Here is a 17,738-nt window from a genome sequence, read left to right on the forward strand (position 1 = left end):
GAACGGAAGCAATGTGGGGCATTTGTCATGAAGTGGACAGAGGCTGGTCTGTATAGAACTGACACTAATTTGTAAGCATGATCATCACCACATACCCCTTGTACAGTAAGGGGAAGGGTGTGGGGCAGCAGGCCCTGAGAGGTAGCCTCATCCTAGGTTGAGCTGGCTTTGAAGCCCCAGAGACCATGAAGGGATAGTAGGAGCTTCACCTGCTACCAGGCCCCTGTCAACAGCCCCACATAGATTTGTGACCATTAGTCATGTAAGGGCAACCAACACTCCAAGCCTTTCCACATGAAGATGAGGCATACCTAACATCGCAGACCAAGACAATAGGAAAAGATGTGACCCGTGGTCAAGTAGGCTCAAGACAGAGATCTTCATTCTAATGAGGTACCTAGATGACTGGAGGGCATAGCCAATAAGCTTCCCTTCCCAGAACATTTCTCCCAGCAAAAGGTCATTTAATCTCAGGATTAGAAGTAGGGTATGGTTTTATGCCATCCACTTTCCATCATGGTGATAAACGATTTAGAACCACAGACTGTCTCTCCATCCGGATCCACCGTGGGGAGCTATGGAGAAGGCCTTTGCTGCTAATCTCTATTACCTCTAATCTCTCTCTCTCTGTGTACTCCCAGCCACAATAGCCATCAAGCTTGCCATCAGTCAAGCCAAGGTCTCTTACCTTGGGTCCAGCCGGAACTCTCCTTCCCCCAACCCTCCACCCTCCCACCGCCAGCCTCAGGCTAGACACAGCCTGTGGGCCCCCAACTCCTTTCTCAGCTCTTCCTCAGCTTTCAGTGGTGCCTGGAAGTCCAAGATCCTGAGAACCAAATGGCCTCAGCCTCATTGCAGGCCAGTGGACCCTTGAACCAGCTCCCGCTGTCCCTCACCTCAGACTGAGCTTTCCCACCCTGAGCTTTGCCCTGGCGCTTTCCTACCGCCCAGCACCCACCCGGTACAGCCTGGGACAAACACAATCAAACTCCCCACATTCTGCCTCCGCTATAGGCCATGCTCTGTGCCGGAGTGGACGCAAGACCCACAACCCTACAGAAAAGCAACAATGTTTCTCTGCCAAACAGTCTCTACTAGAAAACAAACAAACAAAAACAATAACAAAACAGAACAGACACACACACAGAACCAGAACAGCTGTGTAAGGTACAGCCATCACCTGAGAGCAGCTCTGTAAGATACAGCTACCAACTGAGGGCAGTTGTGTGAGATGCAGCCATCAGCTGAGTTCATGGCAGATGTGTTGGTAAGAAGGAAAAATGTGACAAGACACTCCAGAATGTTCTAAAGAGAACCAAGACTTAGGGGGACCTATTCTGCCCATTTCAGCACACTGGCAATACCATCATTTTCTCAAAATGACTTAAAAACATTCACCTAATTAGTTAGGCACACTGATCATGCCACAGGTACATGATAGTTAGGGTTACAAGCCAATCTAAATGACCTATGGGGTACCGAGATATCTTGGCTTGACATTCTTACCAGCTGTGCCTGTGTTTTGAGAGGAGGTTATCACTGAATTGGTGGACTAGGTAAAGCAGCTGGCCTGCCACAAAGTGGGTACAAATTCTATGACTACACAGAACAAAACGGTGCAGGAAGATTGAATTCATGCATATTCTTCCCAGTTCCCTGTCTGCCTGGGCCATCTGTTAGCTGACCTTGCACTGGAACCCATTCGTTGGCTATCCTAGCTTCCCCGGCTTGTAGACAGCAAACCATGAGAGATCTCAGCCTCCCTAATCACATGAGCTGCTTCTTTATGATCCGTTTGCTACTGGCTCTGCCTTACTCTATAGCCCTGACTACTGCAAGGCATAGGTATTAATGCTGACAGATAAAATGCAAAACTGGAAGTAAGATGAAGACACTCAAGTATTTCCGACACAAACTGATGAGGATTTGTTGCTGTGTTGTTGCACTTACTTAAAAGTCCCCTTTATGTGGTTTCTTTATCACTGACTCTCAGTACCTAAGAATCAGAATGCTTCATGTGGAGAAATGGCTCCAGAAAACCCTAGGGGCAAATAGCAGTTGGGGATTAACAAGCAAAACAGCCTAGTCCTGTGCTAGTGAATGCTGAAAGTAGAAAAACCTGCAGGAGAAATCAGATAAGCAAGGAAGAAAAGTCAGGAGTTGGAGCATTCATCATGCTGAGGTTCAGGCAGAGCTGCTTTTACCTGGAAGAAAATGCAGCATGCAGAGTATGTCTGTTCATTCATGTCTGTCTGTCTGTCTGTCTCTGTCTGTCTCTGTCTGTCTCTGTCTCTGTCTCTGTCTCTGTCTCTCTCTCTCTCTCTCTCTCTCTCTCTCTCTCTCTCTCTCTCTCTCTCTCTCTCTCTCTCTCTCTCTCTCTCTCTGTGCATGTGTGTGCGAGGGTGCTCAAGTCTCCCTCCTTCCTCTGCTCAACCCCTATTTGTGAGAATCTTATCATCTCTAAGGAAAAGTTAACTGTTTTCTTTAATTCAAGCAATTCTGATAGACCATAAATCTTCTCTGAAACTACTTAAGAATATTTCATTCTCTGCTCCCAGGGTCCTCTGGGGCATGCCATGCTACCTTAAGCAGCCTGAAATCCCCTCTGGAACTCCACTTGCCCTCCACCTTCATCAGACCTGAAGAGCCTGAACTATATAGGTTAGCTTCCCTTCCCCCACCCATTTTCCCTGCTTGCTGAGTTCTCCTGGGTACCCCATGCTGCCCTGAGCAGCACCTTTATTCTCCTGCCATTTCCCTTCCCACCATCATTGTACCTGAGGGCTGTGAACCCTACAACCCAAGAATACCCATCAGAGCCCTGCCAAATTAACCATCAATTTAACCCCTCACCCAATACCTACTACAACTAGAACATTAAAGGATCAAAATCACCCAGATGCCTAAAGGCCCTCAAAAGAAATTAACCCACAAAAGATAGGGCAATGTGCCACCTTCAGACCACATGACCCTACAACAGCAAGCCCTGGAGATCCTAATAACCCAAAGCACAAGAAAATGACCTTAGATCCAATCTTACAATGATCACAGAGAACTTTAAAGAGAAAAATGAATAAATCCTTTAAAGAAATACAGGAAAATGCATTCATTCAAACAGGTAGAGATCTTTAAAGAGGAAATAAATAAATGCTTTAGAGAAATACAGGAAAATGGATTCATTCAAACAGGTAGAGATCTTTAAAGAGGAAATAAATAAATCCCATAAAGATATACAGAAAAATACAATTAAACATGTGAAGAAAATAAATAATACTATGTGAGACTTGAAAATAGAAATAAAAGCAATAAAGAAAACACACACACACAAACCTGAGGGAATCTTGGAGATAGAGAACCTAGGGAAGACGGCAGGAACAACAGTTGCAAGCATCACCAACAGAATACAGGAGATGGAAGAGAATATCTCAGGTGTAAAAGATACAATAGAAGAAATAGATACATTAAAGAAAATATTTAATCTAAAAAATTCCTGACCCAACATTCAGGAAATCCTGGATACCATGAAAAGTCTAATATAAGAATAAAAGAAACAGAAAAGATAAAGAGTCCCAGCTCAAAGGCCCAGAAATATCTTCCAAAAAATTGTAAAAGAAACTTTCCCAACCTAAAGAAACCAATTAGAATCGATCAGACAAGAAAATCTTCCTGCCACAAAATAATCAAAACACAGAATCTACAGAATAAAGAACAAATATTAAAAGAAGCAAGGGGAAAGGTCAGGTAACATACAAAGGCAGAGCTATCAGAATTACATCCAACTTCTCAACACAGACTCTAAAAGCTAGAAGGGTCTGGACAGATATCTTACAACCTCTAAATAAAAAACCCCACAGATGCCAACTAATATATCCAGCAATATATCTAGACTAATATATCCAGCAAAACTCTCAATCACCACAGAGAAAACAAAATATTTCAAGACAAATCTAAATTCAAATAATATCTATCCACTAAACCAGCCCTATAGAAAATATAGAAAATATTACCCAAGGAGAATAACTACATCCAAGAAAATACAAGAAATAATTCCAAGGGAAATAAACACAAACACACTAACTACACCAACATCAAAGTGACAGGAGTTAACAATCATTGGTCATTAACACCTCTCAACATCAATGGACTCAGTTCTTCAATAGAAAGACACTGGCTAACAGAATGGATTTGAAAGCAGGATCCAGCATTCTGCTGCATACATGAAACACAACACAAGCAATAAAGATACACATCACCTCAGAGTAAAGGGCTGGAAAGAGTTTTCCAAGCAAATGGACCCAAAAATCAAGCTTCAGTAGCCATTCTAATATCTAATAAAATTGACTTTCAACCAAAATTAATCAATAATTAATAATTAATAATAATTAATAATAATTAATAATAATGAAGGGAAAAGCACTTCATACTCATCAGATACCAAGCTGGCATCTCAATTCTGAATATCTATGCTCTAAACACAAAACACCCACATTTGTAAAAGAAACACTGCTAAGGTTTAAATTGCATATTGAACACCACACATTAACAGTGGGAGACGTCAACATCCTACTCTCTCACCAACAGACAGATAATCTAGACAAAAACTAAACAGAGAAATAAGAAACCAACATTATGAATCAAATGGGCCTAACAGACATCTATAGAATATTTCACCCAAAACCCAAAGAATATATTTTCTTCTTAGCACCTAATAGATCCCTATCCAAAATTGACCATATACTCAGTCACAAAGCAAGCCTCAACAGACACAAGAAACTTGAAATAACACCTTGTGACTTATCAGACCACCATGGATTAAAGCTACACTGCAACAACAACAGAAACTCCACAAAGCCTACACACTCATGAAAACTGAACAACTCTCTATTCAATGCTCTCTATAACAGGGAAGAAATATAAAGAAAAAAGGGAAAGACTTTCTAGAAGTCAATGAAAATGAAGGCACAACATAACCAAATTTATGGGAAACACTGAAAGCAGTGCAATTTCACAGCACTAAGTGCCTCCAGAAAGAAATTAAGAAGTTCTCATACCAGCAAATCAAAAGTACACCTGAAAGCTCTGGGGGGAAAAAAAAAAAGCAAACATATCAAAGAGGAATAGAAGGCAGAAAATAATCAAAATCGGGCTGAAATCAATCAGTTAGAAAGAAAGAAAACAATACCAAGAGTCAACTAAAGTAAGAGCTGGTTCTTTGAGAAAAATCAAGCAGATAGACAAACCCTTAGCTAAACTACCCAAAAGATGGAGAGACAGAATCCAAATGAACACAATCAGAAAAGAAAAGGAAAACATAACAACGGACTCCGGGGAAATTCAAAGAATTATTAGGCCTTATGTTAAAAGCCTATACTCCATAAAATTGGAAAATCTTAACAAAATGAACAATTTTCTACAGAGATACCACTTACCAAAGTTAAATCAAGATCAGAACAATTATTTAAATGGACATATAACCCCTAAAGAAATAGAAGTGGTCGTCAAAAGTCTCCCAACCAAATAAAGCCCAGGGTCAGATGGTTTTAGTGCAGAATTCTACCAGACCTTCAAAGAAGACCTAAGACCAATATGCCTCAAACTATTCCACAAAATAGAACCAGAAGGAACACTGCCAAACTCATTTTATGAAACCACAGTCACACTGATACGTAAACCACATAAAGGCTCAACAAAGAAAGAGAACTTCAGATAGATTTCTCTTATGAACATTGATGCAAAAATATTCAATAAGTACTTGCAAATAGAATCCGGGAATACAACAAAAACATCACCCAGCATGATCAAGTAGGCTTCATCTCAGGGATGCAGGGATGATTTAATATATGAAAATCCATCAACAATCCACCATATAAATAAACTGAAAGAAAAAAAAAATCACACGATTCTCTCATTAGATGCTCAAAAAGCCTTTGACAAAATCCAACAGCACTTTATTATTAAAAGTATTAGAGACATCAGGGATACAGGACATATACCTAAACATAATCAAAGCAATATACAGCAAGCCAATAGCCAACATCAAACTAAATGGACAAAAACTTAAGTGATTCCACCAAAACAAGGGACAAGTCAAGCCTGTCCATTCTCTCCCTATCTATTCAATGTAGTACTTGAAGTTCTAGCCAGAGCAATATCATAACTAAAGGAGATCAAGGGGATACAAATTAAAAAAGAAGAAGCCCAAATATCACTATTTGGGGACGATATGATTGTATATATAAGTGACCCAAAAAATTCTACCAGAGAACTCCTACAGCTGATAAAAATGTTCAGCAAAGTGGCTAGATACAAAATTGACTCAAAGAAATCAGTAGCCCTCCTTTATACAAATGATAAAAGGGCTGAAAAAGAAATTAGGGAAAACACCCTTTACAATAGCCATGAATAATATAAAATATCTTCTTGTAACTCTAACCAAGTAAGTAAATGATCTCTAAGACAAGAAGTTCAAATCCCTGATGGAAAAAAAAAAATTGAAGAAGATATCAGAAGATAGAGAGATCCCCCATGCTCATAGTAGGATTATAGTTATGCTCAAAACATACTGAAAATGCCCATCTTATCAAAAGCAATCTATAGATTCAATGAAATTTTCATCGAAATTTTAACACAATTCTTCACAGACAAGGAAAGAACAAAACTCAATTTCATATGGAAAAACAAAAACCCAGGATAGGGAAAACTATTCTCAACAATAAAAGAACCTCTGAGGGAATCACCATCCCTGACCTCAAGCTGTACTACAGAGCAATAGTGATAAAAACTGCACGGTATTGGTACAGAGACAGACAGGTGGATCAATGGAATAGAATTGAAGACCTAGAAATAAACCCACACACTTATGGACACTTGATCTTTGACAAAAAAAAGCCAAAAATATACAATGGAATAATGAAAGCATCTTCAACAAATGGTTCTGGCCGAACTGGATATCTATACATAGAAGAATGAAATAAATCCATATTTATCCCCCTGTACAATACTCAAGTCTATGTGGATCAAGGATCTCAATATAAAACCAGATATACTAAATCTCATAAAAGAGAAAGTGAGAAATACCCTTGAACGCATTGGTAGAGGAGACAATTTCCTGAACAGAACACCAAAGGCTCAAAGTCTAAGACCAACAAAAGATAAATGGCACCTCATGAAACTACAAAAGTAAGGCAAAGGACACTGTCAATAGGACAAATCTACAGCCTAAAATTGGGAAAGGATCATCACTAACCCTACATCTGACCAAGGGCTAATATTCAAAATTATAAAGAACTAAAGAAATCAGACACCAACAAACCAAATAATACAATTAAAAATGGGGTACATAACTAAACAGAGAATTCTCAACAGAGGAATCTCGTGGCCAAGAAGCACTTAAAGAAATGTCCAAAGTCTTCAAACATGAGGGAAATGCAAATCAAACTATCTCTGGAGTCATATCTTACACCCATCACAATGGCTAAGATTAAGATATAAAGAGACAGCACATGCTGCCAAGAGTCTGGAGCAAGGGGAACACTTCTTCCTTGCTCGTGGAAGTTGTATATATTGGGCTGGAGAGATGGCTCAGCGGTTAAGAGCACTGACTGCTCTTCCAGAGGTCCTGAGTTCAATTCCCAACAACCACATGGTGGCTCACAACCATCTGCAATGGAATCTGATATCCTCTTCTGGTGTGTCTGAAAACAGCAACAGTATATTCACATATATTAAATAAATACATAAATCAAAAAAAAAAAAAAAGCATCCCAGTCCAGAGTAGCAGCTGACAGGGTCTGTTACCATAATGTCAAGGTGGGGAGACTGGGATGGCCCCAGTGTCTTAGGCACCTGGAAGAATTTAGTAAGCACTGGCCACTTTCACACAGGTGAGACTCACCTGCTACCTTTACTCCCAATTGCTTTTGAAATTTTTTATTATTTTTTTTATTTCTGGTCATATGTATATTTTTGTGTGGATACATGCCATATATGTACATGCCTGTAAAAGTCGGAAGAGGGTGTCAGATCCTCTAGATGTAGACTTACAGGCCACCTGACGGGTGCTAAGAACCCAGGTCCGATACTCTGGAACAGCAGTGAGTGATCTTAACCACTTGCCATTTCTTCAGCCCAGCTCCTGTGATTTTTATTACATAATAATCAAGTATCTGTATGAAATATCTCAGGCCTTAGGTGACCTGTGGTGAGTGACATTCAGCTCAAAGACCAAACATGCCTTATCTCCCAGAAAACACTGCAAATCTACTGCCCCACAAAGAAACCTATGTTTCTAAGTTCAATCTCTTCCTCCCTCCAACCTCTCTGCCCCAATGTAATCTTGCAAAGACTGCAGAGAACGAGTATGCATTGCTCAGCTGAAAAGCCAGTCACTTCGTAGTGTACACTATGACGAAGGAAAAGACTACTTGAGATCAGGTCGTTTGGCTATGTCACCAGGATCCCAGAAGACAAGGGGCTCTTTGCCTGCAGCAGGGCAGTGTAGCTGGCACCATGTGACCCACAACAGTATGAGGCACAAACGCGAGCATGAATTCCAACGCAGGCAGAGGTATGCTCAATGCACAAACAAAATCCACGTGAAGCTGCAGTTAGGGATGAGGCTCTGGAGGAAATGAACAGTGTGGCTGGGAAAGGGAGCACCACTCTAGCTTCAGCAATCACGGCACACCAGATGCAGTAGCTTTGGTCCCAAGACCTAAATGATGAAATCACAATACAGGGAAGGAATAACGCATGGAATCCATAAGAGAGAAAGACAAGAGTTCTGCACTTTGTAAGTTTCTCACCTAACCTCCACAATGGCCTTCAAGTAGGGAGTATTATAGCCTTTCCCATTGTAAAGACAAGGAACTGAGGTCTTGCAGCCTCGAGCACTAAATGAACTTCACAGAGGCAGTCTGAACCCTCACACTGACTGGACTGGGAGACCCATTCCTCTTCTCAAGAAACTTACTTAGCTATTCACTGGCTACAAGTACACTTTTGACCTGGAATTCCCATGGCCTCAGCCTACACAGTGATACGACAGAGGAACAGCTCTCCCAGGTCTGTCTCCATTCAGAACCCATATGCACACAGAGCGTCTGAAACTCCCTAAAACATGGCAAATTTGGGCTTCTGAGATTCCTGGTCTCTGTGATACCAACAACCTAGAATGTGTGTATGTATGCATGAATGCAACGTACTCTGTGATACCAATAATCTCAACTTTGTGTGCACGTGAGTGCAATGCACTGTGACATCACCAATCTAGACTGCGTGTGCACATGAGTGCAGTGCATGTCTCCCTCTCCTCATGTTGGTGAAGAGAGTCATCTAAAGAGAGTCATCACACCTGGTGTCGTTTTCAGCAGCAGTTTCTGGTAGGAGGAATAAAGATCTTTTTCTCCAAACTCCCAAACACTGGGCTTAACTCCCTTCTGTCAGGGACAAGCAGTAAGATCCAAGTTAAAGAGTCCTCCAGCATTCATCTGCAGAACAAGCTGCACTGCACTGATGGAAAAGCACACCTATTTCCCTATCTCATGACCTGGAATCAGGACCCACATCACAGGTGGTGTTGTGTCACAGTCCAAGTGACACTAGTTCTATCTCAGTAGCATGGAGAATGATGCTATAGCTCAAAGTCTGGAGGGTGTTATGAGAGGAGAAAAAATTCAGAATCCCACAGACACCAGGCCCCTCCACCTCCTCTGCTCTCTTCTAGTCTACCAAACACTGCTCCTCCCCACACCAATAACTTGATCATGGCTTCTGGTTTCCACTTTTCTCCAGAGATCCACTATCTGTTGTTGGGGGCCGACTTTTAGCAGAAAGTGGCTATCAGCTTTGCAGCCATCTTGAGCCATATACCCTGACATGAGACTTGTATTACAATAGCCTACAACAGCTGAGCACACTCTGATAACATCTTGCTTTAGATACCCAGGACTTTCCTTGGGTGTGTGAGATTAAAGGTGTGTGAGATTAAAGGTGTGTGACTTAAGAGTGTGACCTGGAGATCAGATTTAGAGACAAGACCTAAGGGCATGATTAAAGGTGTAACTTAGAGGCATGGCTTACAAGTGAGACATATAAAAGGCAGAGGCAGACCGGCAGAGAGATATACTCTTTAGACAGTACAGCTAGACTTGAGACTTGGACTAGGAAGAGAGACTGAAGAATAAACGGGATTGAATCACACTCTGTCTGGTCTCCATTCTTCGAGTCTTGAACCCCGACCCACGGACTGGAGCGGCAGCTTGGGCCAGGATATAGTGGCGGCCAAACGCGGGGCAGCCTGGGCCTCAACATTTTGCTTGGGCTGCGACAATCTGTCCTCTTCCCACAACTGAGTCTCCAAATCTCCAAAGGAAAACTTTTAAACCACCAGCTCCAAGACCCGCATGCACATGTGCATGCGCTCATTCACACACACACACACACACACACACACACACACACACACACACACACACACACAAGGCTAACAGCTGCAAGGCTAACAGCTGACCTGGTTTTGTCTCTTCTGTTTCTCTTTGCTACAGGGCATTTGCCTAAGCCATCCATTGTCAAACACTCTTCAAAGGCTGCCATGTTTTACCTTGTTTTAACTAACTCTCAATACTCACTAAATTTCTACCTCACTGAGACTCTCCAAACCACACTTCCCACACAGATGGTGGGAAGTCTTCCTCTCTCTCTCTCTCTCTCTCTCTCTCTCTCTCTCTCTCTCTCTTTTGTTTGTTTGTTTGTTTGTTTTTTGACAGGGTTTCTCTGTGTAGTTCTAGCTGTCCTGGAACTCACTCTGTAGACCAGGCTGGCCTCGAACTCAGAAATCCACCTGCCTCTGCCTCCCAAGTGCTGGGATTTAAAGGCATGTGCCACCACTGCCTGGCTGTCTTCCCCACTCTAATTGCCCTCAGAATTCCTTTAAGTTAGGTTTTTGTATATTCATTAATTTGGCAGTTCTCAACCTGTGGGTCGCAAGGCCTGGGGGTGGTGGTGTCACATTTCAGATATTTACATTACAATTCATAACTGTATCAAAATTACAGTTATGAAGTAGCAATGAAGATAATTTTATGGTTGGGGGGGTCACCACGCCATGAGCAACTGTATTGAACGGTGGCAGTGTTAAAAAGGTTGAGAACCACTGATTGGATTTACTCTCTGTTTCTCCATGTTGCACTCTCTAAAGAGGTTAGTTTTGATTATCAACCTGATAAGGTCTGAAATCACCTAGGCACCAAGCCTTTGATCACACTAATAAGGGCTTATTTAGGTGAGGTTAGCCTCTGAACATGACTCTGAAAGATGCTCTTGATACTAGGTTATAGAAGGTGGTTAGACTTAACCCAGATGTCTATTCTATTCCCTAGGCTTCCATCCTGAACTGCACAAACACAGAAGGCTAGATGGGTAGAAGCAACTATTTCTTGCTGCCTCTTGACTATAGTTATAATACTTCACCCCGCTGCCTCCGTGACTCCCCTGGAACTACACACCAAAATAAATCTTTCTCCTTAAAGTTGCTTTTGTCAGATACTGAATCATACTACAGAACTTACAGTTAAAGGAAAAACAATTAATATATACCATGAACAGGCGGGGACCGAATCTTTTCCTGAATAGTGTTTATTTGTTTTTTGTTTTTGTTTTTGTTTTTTAAAAAACTGGCATATAATGAATCCTCTGCAAATAATTTTTAAAATAGTAACCACAATTGGACAAATTTTAACTATATCCTTCTGCATAATTACTTATTTGGTTTTTTTTACTAAGTTCCAGTTTGGGGGATCAAAACACCACTGGTAATAATTGTCATTTTGAAGTATTATCCATTATAATCTTTTAAGAAGACATCTAAAAAGGTGAAAAAAGAAACTTCTAGAGTCAGTAGGAAGGGAAAAAAAAAAAAAAAAAAACCCTGCTTTTCATTACAACAAAAAGACCCAAAATCCCATGTGCTTAAGATTGTGTTTTTAAAGGTCTTATCTGGAACTGGACAATTTAAACCACATTGATCTTGGCCTGGAGTACAAACCACACCGTGGGATTCTTACAGTTCTTCCAGAAACCTGTCTGCTAAATGACACAGTTTCCTCTAGAGCTGAGGTGCTCTCCTTTGAAGTTGCATCCAAAACATTTACAATTTTAAAGTCCAGTGCCAATTGAAAATTGTTACTGTGCTCTCCCCCCCCCACACACACAAACACACACTTTTTTTAAAAAAAAACTGTCAATGCTAGAGAAAAAAAGCAATCTGTTTGGCTTCTAAACTTTAAAAGTAAGTGTGTGTGTGTGTGTGTGTGAGAGAGAGAGAGAGAGAGAGAGAGAGAGAGAGAGAGAGAGAGAGACAAGAAGTAGAAGAAGAAGAAGGAGGAGGAAGAGGAAGAGGAGGAGGAGGAGGGGGAGAGAGAGAGGGAGGTGAGGGGAGAGGGAGAGAGAGCACACTATGGGCAGATGGGAGAGAAACACCAGGGCTTATGTAGTCTCTCCTATTGTGACAAACTGCATCATATGAAAATTATTAAAATTCTACCCAATCCTTGGTCCCCTCATACACAGAAACCAAAGGTGTCAAAATGGGTAATACATGGGACATGTTTATTAATATTATGTCGGAAAATAATTATTAAGAACCCTGCTTAAGTTGTCTACAAATAAGATGAAAAAGGGCTGTGGTCAAAGTAAAAAAGGTTGGCTCGGGTCTTAATTACTGCCATCACAGCCGTGGACAACGAGAAAACACATCACACAGCCATCTTTCAATTATTCTTTCACCGTCACCATCCAGCATGGGAGCCGTCATTGCCTAGAATCACAGTACCAACAGGCTTTGGGGACAGTACTGTGCCTGAGTCACCAGCTCTTTTCGGGGTTTCTCAAGTCCTTATGTGTTTGCATTTCTATTTGTATTTGTAGTGGAGTCAACTCAGAAACATCATTCATCCATCATTGTTTGTTATGATCAAGTTTAGGCTCTGCCTCAACTGTGGAACAAAACAAGCTCACAGTCATGCCTACCAGATGAAAGTGATCTCAGCAAACAAGCTCAGGGAGGAGAGAATGTCACAAGGCTAAGTGCAGAGCGGGGGCTGTCAGGAGCAAAAGCCCCAAACAGACCCAACACGACCCACAGCCTCAATGTCTAAACTGTCTTTATTAGCCTTTAATCTAATTCAAAGACACTCAAATGCCATCCTTCTCAACTCCAAAACAAATATTATCTTTGCCATGCATTATAAGACTATTCAGGAGAAGAAAAAAAAAAATACCTCAATTTCTCCTACTTTTGGACTGTTTGATGATCAAGCACTACCCAGAAAATCCAAATCCGATCACTGAGTGATGAGATTTGCTGATACCAAACCCCTGAAAAAGAGAGCAGTCAGCTCCCGCAGCTAAGCGGCAAAAAGCTTTTCCTCTCTGGGCAGTAGAAAAGCCAGGCTCTGGTACTTACACAAATTTTGCTATTTATTAGCTATACCTCAGACAAGTCACTAAATTCACCCACGGAAAGCAGATAACAGCAAAACTATTGTTTGTTAGAGGAGTAAAAGGAAGCCTAGAGATACACTGCTCACAGGACTGGCCTTCATAGGTAACTGACTGGGAGCCAGGAAACCTTTTACTGGACTAATTTACTTCCTAGCTGGGGTACACAGGCAGCATAGAATAAATTCAGTCTTCACCTTGAATATCAATTCTCATTGCAACCAAGCCAGGAGCCAGGGAAATGATAAGTAACACAACAGAGCAGAAGGGAGCAGTGCCTAAGACAGGGTTCCCCAAATAAAGTCAAGGGGAGAGAAGGTTCCTTACCGTTTGTTTCTCTGAACTCAAGGTCTATATTGGAAAAAGTCCAGGTTAGCTGGAGAGGCTCTTGGCTCAGGTTAGTCCATCGAACTCCAACGAAGAACCATAAAAGTGAGGAGTACAGCTAATATTTTTTTATAAGCAATATGCATTTAGCATCTAGAACATTAGAGAACTCTCAAAAGAGAAAATATTCTCCAGGTAAATGCTCCCTAAAAGTTAAAAGTTCAAAGAGGAAACTTAAGAAGCCATGTGATTCCTAACACTCGCGCAAGCTGGTGTCTGTACCGTTGGTTTTTTTCATGGTTGGCAAGCACTGGTGCAGATTAATCCCGGATTTTCCTTAAGCATACCTGTGCTGTGGCTGAGCTGCCAAAGTTCCCCACAGCGCCACCTACTGTTGATGGGCTATACCTACAGCAGCTCAGTTACTCCAAACCCTGCCTGTAGCTAAACACTGAAGTAAGAAAAAAGATTGTCACTTAAAAGTCAATAGTAGGGACAGAGGGTAAATTGAGAGCTAAGTGACTACCATATAAAATATCCAAGCTGAAAGCATCATCTTCTGGCTACTGAAAAGGGCAGGTAGACAATTTTACTTTATTTTTCTCATCCATTTAATCTATAGGAATCGATCCCAAGGCTTGAAAGCTAGAGTTGTGGTGTACTATGCGCGGTGATCACACAGCAAATACATGCATCTTTCATTAACGACAAGCATTGAGAGTGTTAACTAACTTCTATGTTAGTTAACTTCTATGTTAGTTAGAGTGTTAGTTAACTTCTATGCCAATATGAGTTTTCCAACTAGAAATTTAAAGTAGTATTCTAAACTTAGAGAAGAAGGCGATTTGAAGACAAAGTTCACAGCAGAGATTTTCCTTCTGGTTAGGTCCTTCATGAACAGCCAGGTCTTATTACAAAACTTACCTAAGGCCATGACTGGATTCAGACTCATAGACCAGACAAATACCAAATCCCCCCTTTCCAGCCACTGAGGATTCACAGCGCCAGCAGCTTGTCAGTCTCCTGCAAACAACCCAACCTCAATTCTGATCTAAAATTAAATCACTGACTCAAAATAGATCATGCTTTAAAAAAGATCTGGGATAAAAAAAACAAACAAAAGAACCATTTTTTTTCCCTGAACAGCAAAACCATGGATTGAAAATAAAAACAAAAATAAAAATATCTAACACTTCCCTATCTTCCATACCCTATGTTAAGGCCTTTGCAGAATTTTGGGTTCAAAAAGTTATGCCATCCCTGTGTTCAATAAATGATTTTAAGGTGAATAATGAAGAGACGTCACAGATGAAATAAAATGGGGTAAATTAATAGCATGTTACCATCAACTTGCTTCCCCTTATCTTAAAATAACTATGCTTAATAAATGCTTCATTTGAATGACCAGGTCTCAATACCACAAAATGAATACAAATACAACAACAACAACAACAATAATAATAATAACAATAAACAATGCTAATAATAACATCAACAACACAGGTACTTTCGCATGACTTAGACGGTGGATGCTAAAGAACTCTTTCACACCAAAAGAGGAAATGAAAATGGAAGTCTTACTATTCATACAGAAAAAAAAAAATTGCTGATTCTGCTATCATAGTCCTCCCTCTCTGCAAAAATAGACTCGGCAGTCCTCGCAAGCCAGCCATGCACTGTTGTCACAGATGTGCGCCAGATTTGCACAGGACATAACTTGGCTGTGGGGGGAAACCCAGAGTCAGCCTGAATCTTAGGCAGGAAAGAATGCCTGTTCTTTCTTGAAGGAGAATGTGGTGACTGTCAAATCTGAATAGCACCTTGAAAGGGTCAAAAAGCCGGGCGTCAGGTGGTTTTATTCCCACTTTGGGAAGTAATAAAGCAAAGTTATCTGCTCTTCCTTCTTCACTAGCCACCATGGAAAGACTTGTCACTGCCGTTTACACCATCAGGCTCCTTGCTCTAACAAAAGGAGGGCAACGCAGGCACCAGCTTCCCACAGCCTGGCATTGTCGCCAAGTTCTGAGCGCCGCTAGGTGACAGGGGCGTGTGTGAGCCAGGACCAATTTTATTCTATTTGCAACCTGCATGCTTTCAAAGAAAACAGAGACAACCGAGCCCGAGCCCGTGAAAGGACTGGAGGAGGTGGGGGGTTGGGGACAAACAAACTTTCAGAGCCCCGGGGATCTGCATTCCCGCAGGAACTGACAGCACACTGACTCGCCCACCGGATGACCTGGGTGGGGATGCTGCACCGAGTGGGGCCGGGGGTCACGGCGTTCTCGCCCACCCTCTCACCAGCAGCCAGCGCTCCTTTCGAGCCTGGGCCTCGTCACCGGGCCGGGGCGTGCAGCCAGGCGCAGGGTGGACAGTGGGCCAGGCTCCCAGCGCCCAGGCCGGGCCAGAGCGGGACCCTGAGAGGTACATCCCACCCACCAGCGTCCCAGCTTACCTTGGCCGCGCTCCGGCCCCTGCAAGGCTGCCAGGCCAGGCACCAGGCATCGGGGACCGCGAGGAGGAGCTTGGGCCCCGCGAGGCACTGCAGGCCGGGATGAAGTGGCCGCCGGGTCCTCGCCGCCGGCTCTGAGCGGACCGGGTTAGCAGAACCGGCCCAGATCGGGCGGCAACGGAGGGCTGGGCTGACGGCGGCCGCGTTTGCTCCTCCGCACCGAAGGGGCGGGCTCAGGCAGCCTCCGCGGGAGAGCGAGGGAGGGAACTTGGAGCCAGTTGCTGCGGCCCAGAGCGCGTGTCCCCGCGCAGCCGGCACGCCCCCAGAGGGCCCCGCCCCCAGGCTACCTTCCTGCCCCACCCCCTCCGCACCCGCACGCCTCCTTGCTCTCCGCCCCGCCCACCTGGGTGTCGGCCCCACCCTCAGCAGCCCCATACCCACCCTGTGCCCCACTCGCCCACTGCCCCCACCCCCTGACTCCCTAGGATGTGACTCCCCCCCGCAGAACAGTGCACACCAGGCTGTGCTGGGTTCCTAGAACATGTGGGCAGATGTGATGAACCTTTCTGATAACCCCTCCTTGAAGATCTTGCCAAATCTTTTAATTCACATGTGATTAGTATAGGGTTTTCTCTGTGGGCAGGAATCATTTAGGAAGACTAAGTAGGTTCTAATTGAGTTTTACTGGTGGGAAGTCTACAAGTTAGAATCCATATATATCAAAGGGACCAAATTTAAAGAAGATTAGGGGGTCACAATATATATTCCTTGCAAAAAACTATTAAGCAAAATTTCTCTATTTTTAACCCTTAGTACTATGAAATGTAAAGGCATTTGTCTGATTTTCTTGGAAAGGCCGTCAATATATATTTAAATTATGCAACTCTTGATTCCCTGTAGTTCAGAAATTATCAAATAAAAGTCAGAGATCTACAATAAAATTTCTGGCTATTCGCAAGAGCATTGTGTTAGTATGTGATGTAATGCTGGGCTTTGAGTGAAGGCTGGCATGCAAATGAGTTCCTTGTCAGCCTCTATTCCCACTCCAAAACCCAGTGGCAGCGGACTGAAGTTATTTTTCATCATTATTATAGCAAATGCAGCCAGTTTCCAGCCCAAGCAGATCCCACCCCTGTGCTTGTTTGCTCCAGTTCCTTCTTTTAAGCCTTGCCACTTCCCATTGTGTGTGACTGAGATGCAAACTTCCATTCCAGTGACCCAGGACAGCCAAGTAAAGAATATCTTTACTCTGGAAATAGAGATGGGAGGAAGGAGGTCATGACCTACTCAGGAAATATCAAGGTTCTCTCTCCTAAATATGTCCTGTAAGCCTGCAGCAGCTGAGTGTACCCCACCAGAGAACAAAAGCAAGCCAGATGGAACCCTCATATGCAGGAGAGTCAGAAAAACTCACTTCTCAAGTAACTTCTCTATGCAGAGCAGACTACACAGAATCGGGATGGGG

At 42.6% G+C, this 17,738-nt stretch overlaps 1 protein-coding gene across 4 annotated transcripts in view; it reads right to left on the minus strand.

Moving 5' to 3' along the window:
* The window catches only part of Fam110b (family with sequence similarity 110 member B), a 134,180-nt gene extending 117,597 nt beyond the window's left edge, over nucleotides 1–16,583 (minus strand). Inside the window, exon 1 of one of the 4 annotated variants that reach the window (XR_013107315.1) lies at nucleotides 16,277–16,583. The gene's annotated coding sequence lies outside the window, so the exon portion shown is untranslated. Of the gene's footprint in view, nucleotides 1–13,824; nucleotides 13,846–16,276 lie in introns of those variants that run through there. The other 3 variants (XM_076924246.1, XM_076924249.1, XM_076924247.1) reach the window with 3 other exon arrangements.
* Nucleotides 16,584–17,738: the final 1,155 nt, after the last annotated feature.

The sequence above is a fragment of the Arvicanthis niloticus genome, chromosome 25 (assembly GCF_011762505.2).
Source record: "Arvicanthis niloticus isolate mArvNil1 chromosome 25, mArvNil1.pat.X, whole genome shotgun sequence".
Lineage (NCBI taxonomy): Eukaryota > Metazoa > Chordata > Mammalia > Rodentia > Muridae > Arvicanthis > Arvicanthis niloticus.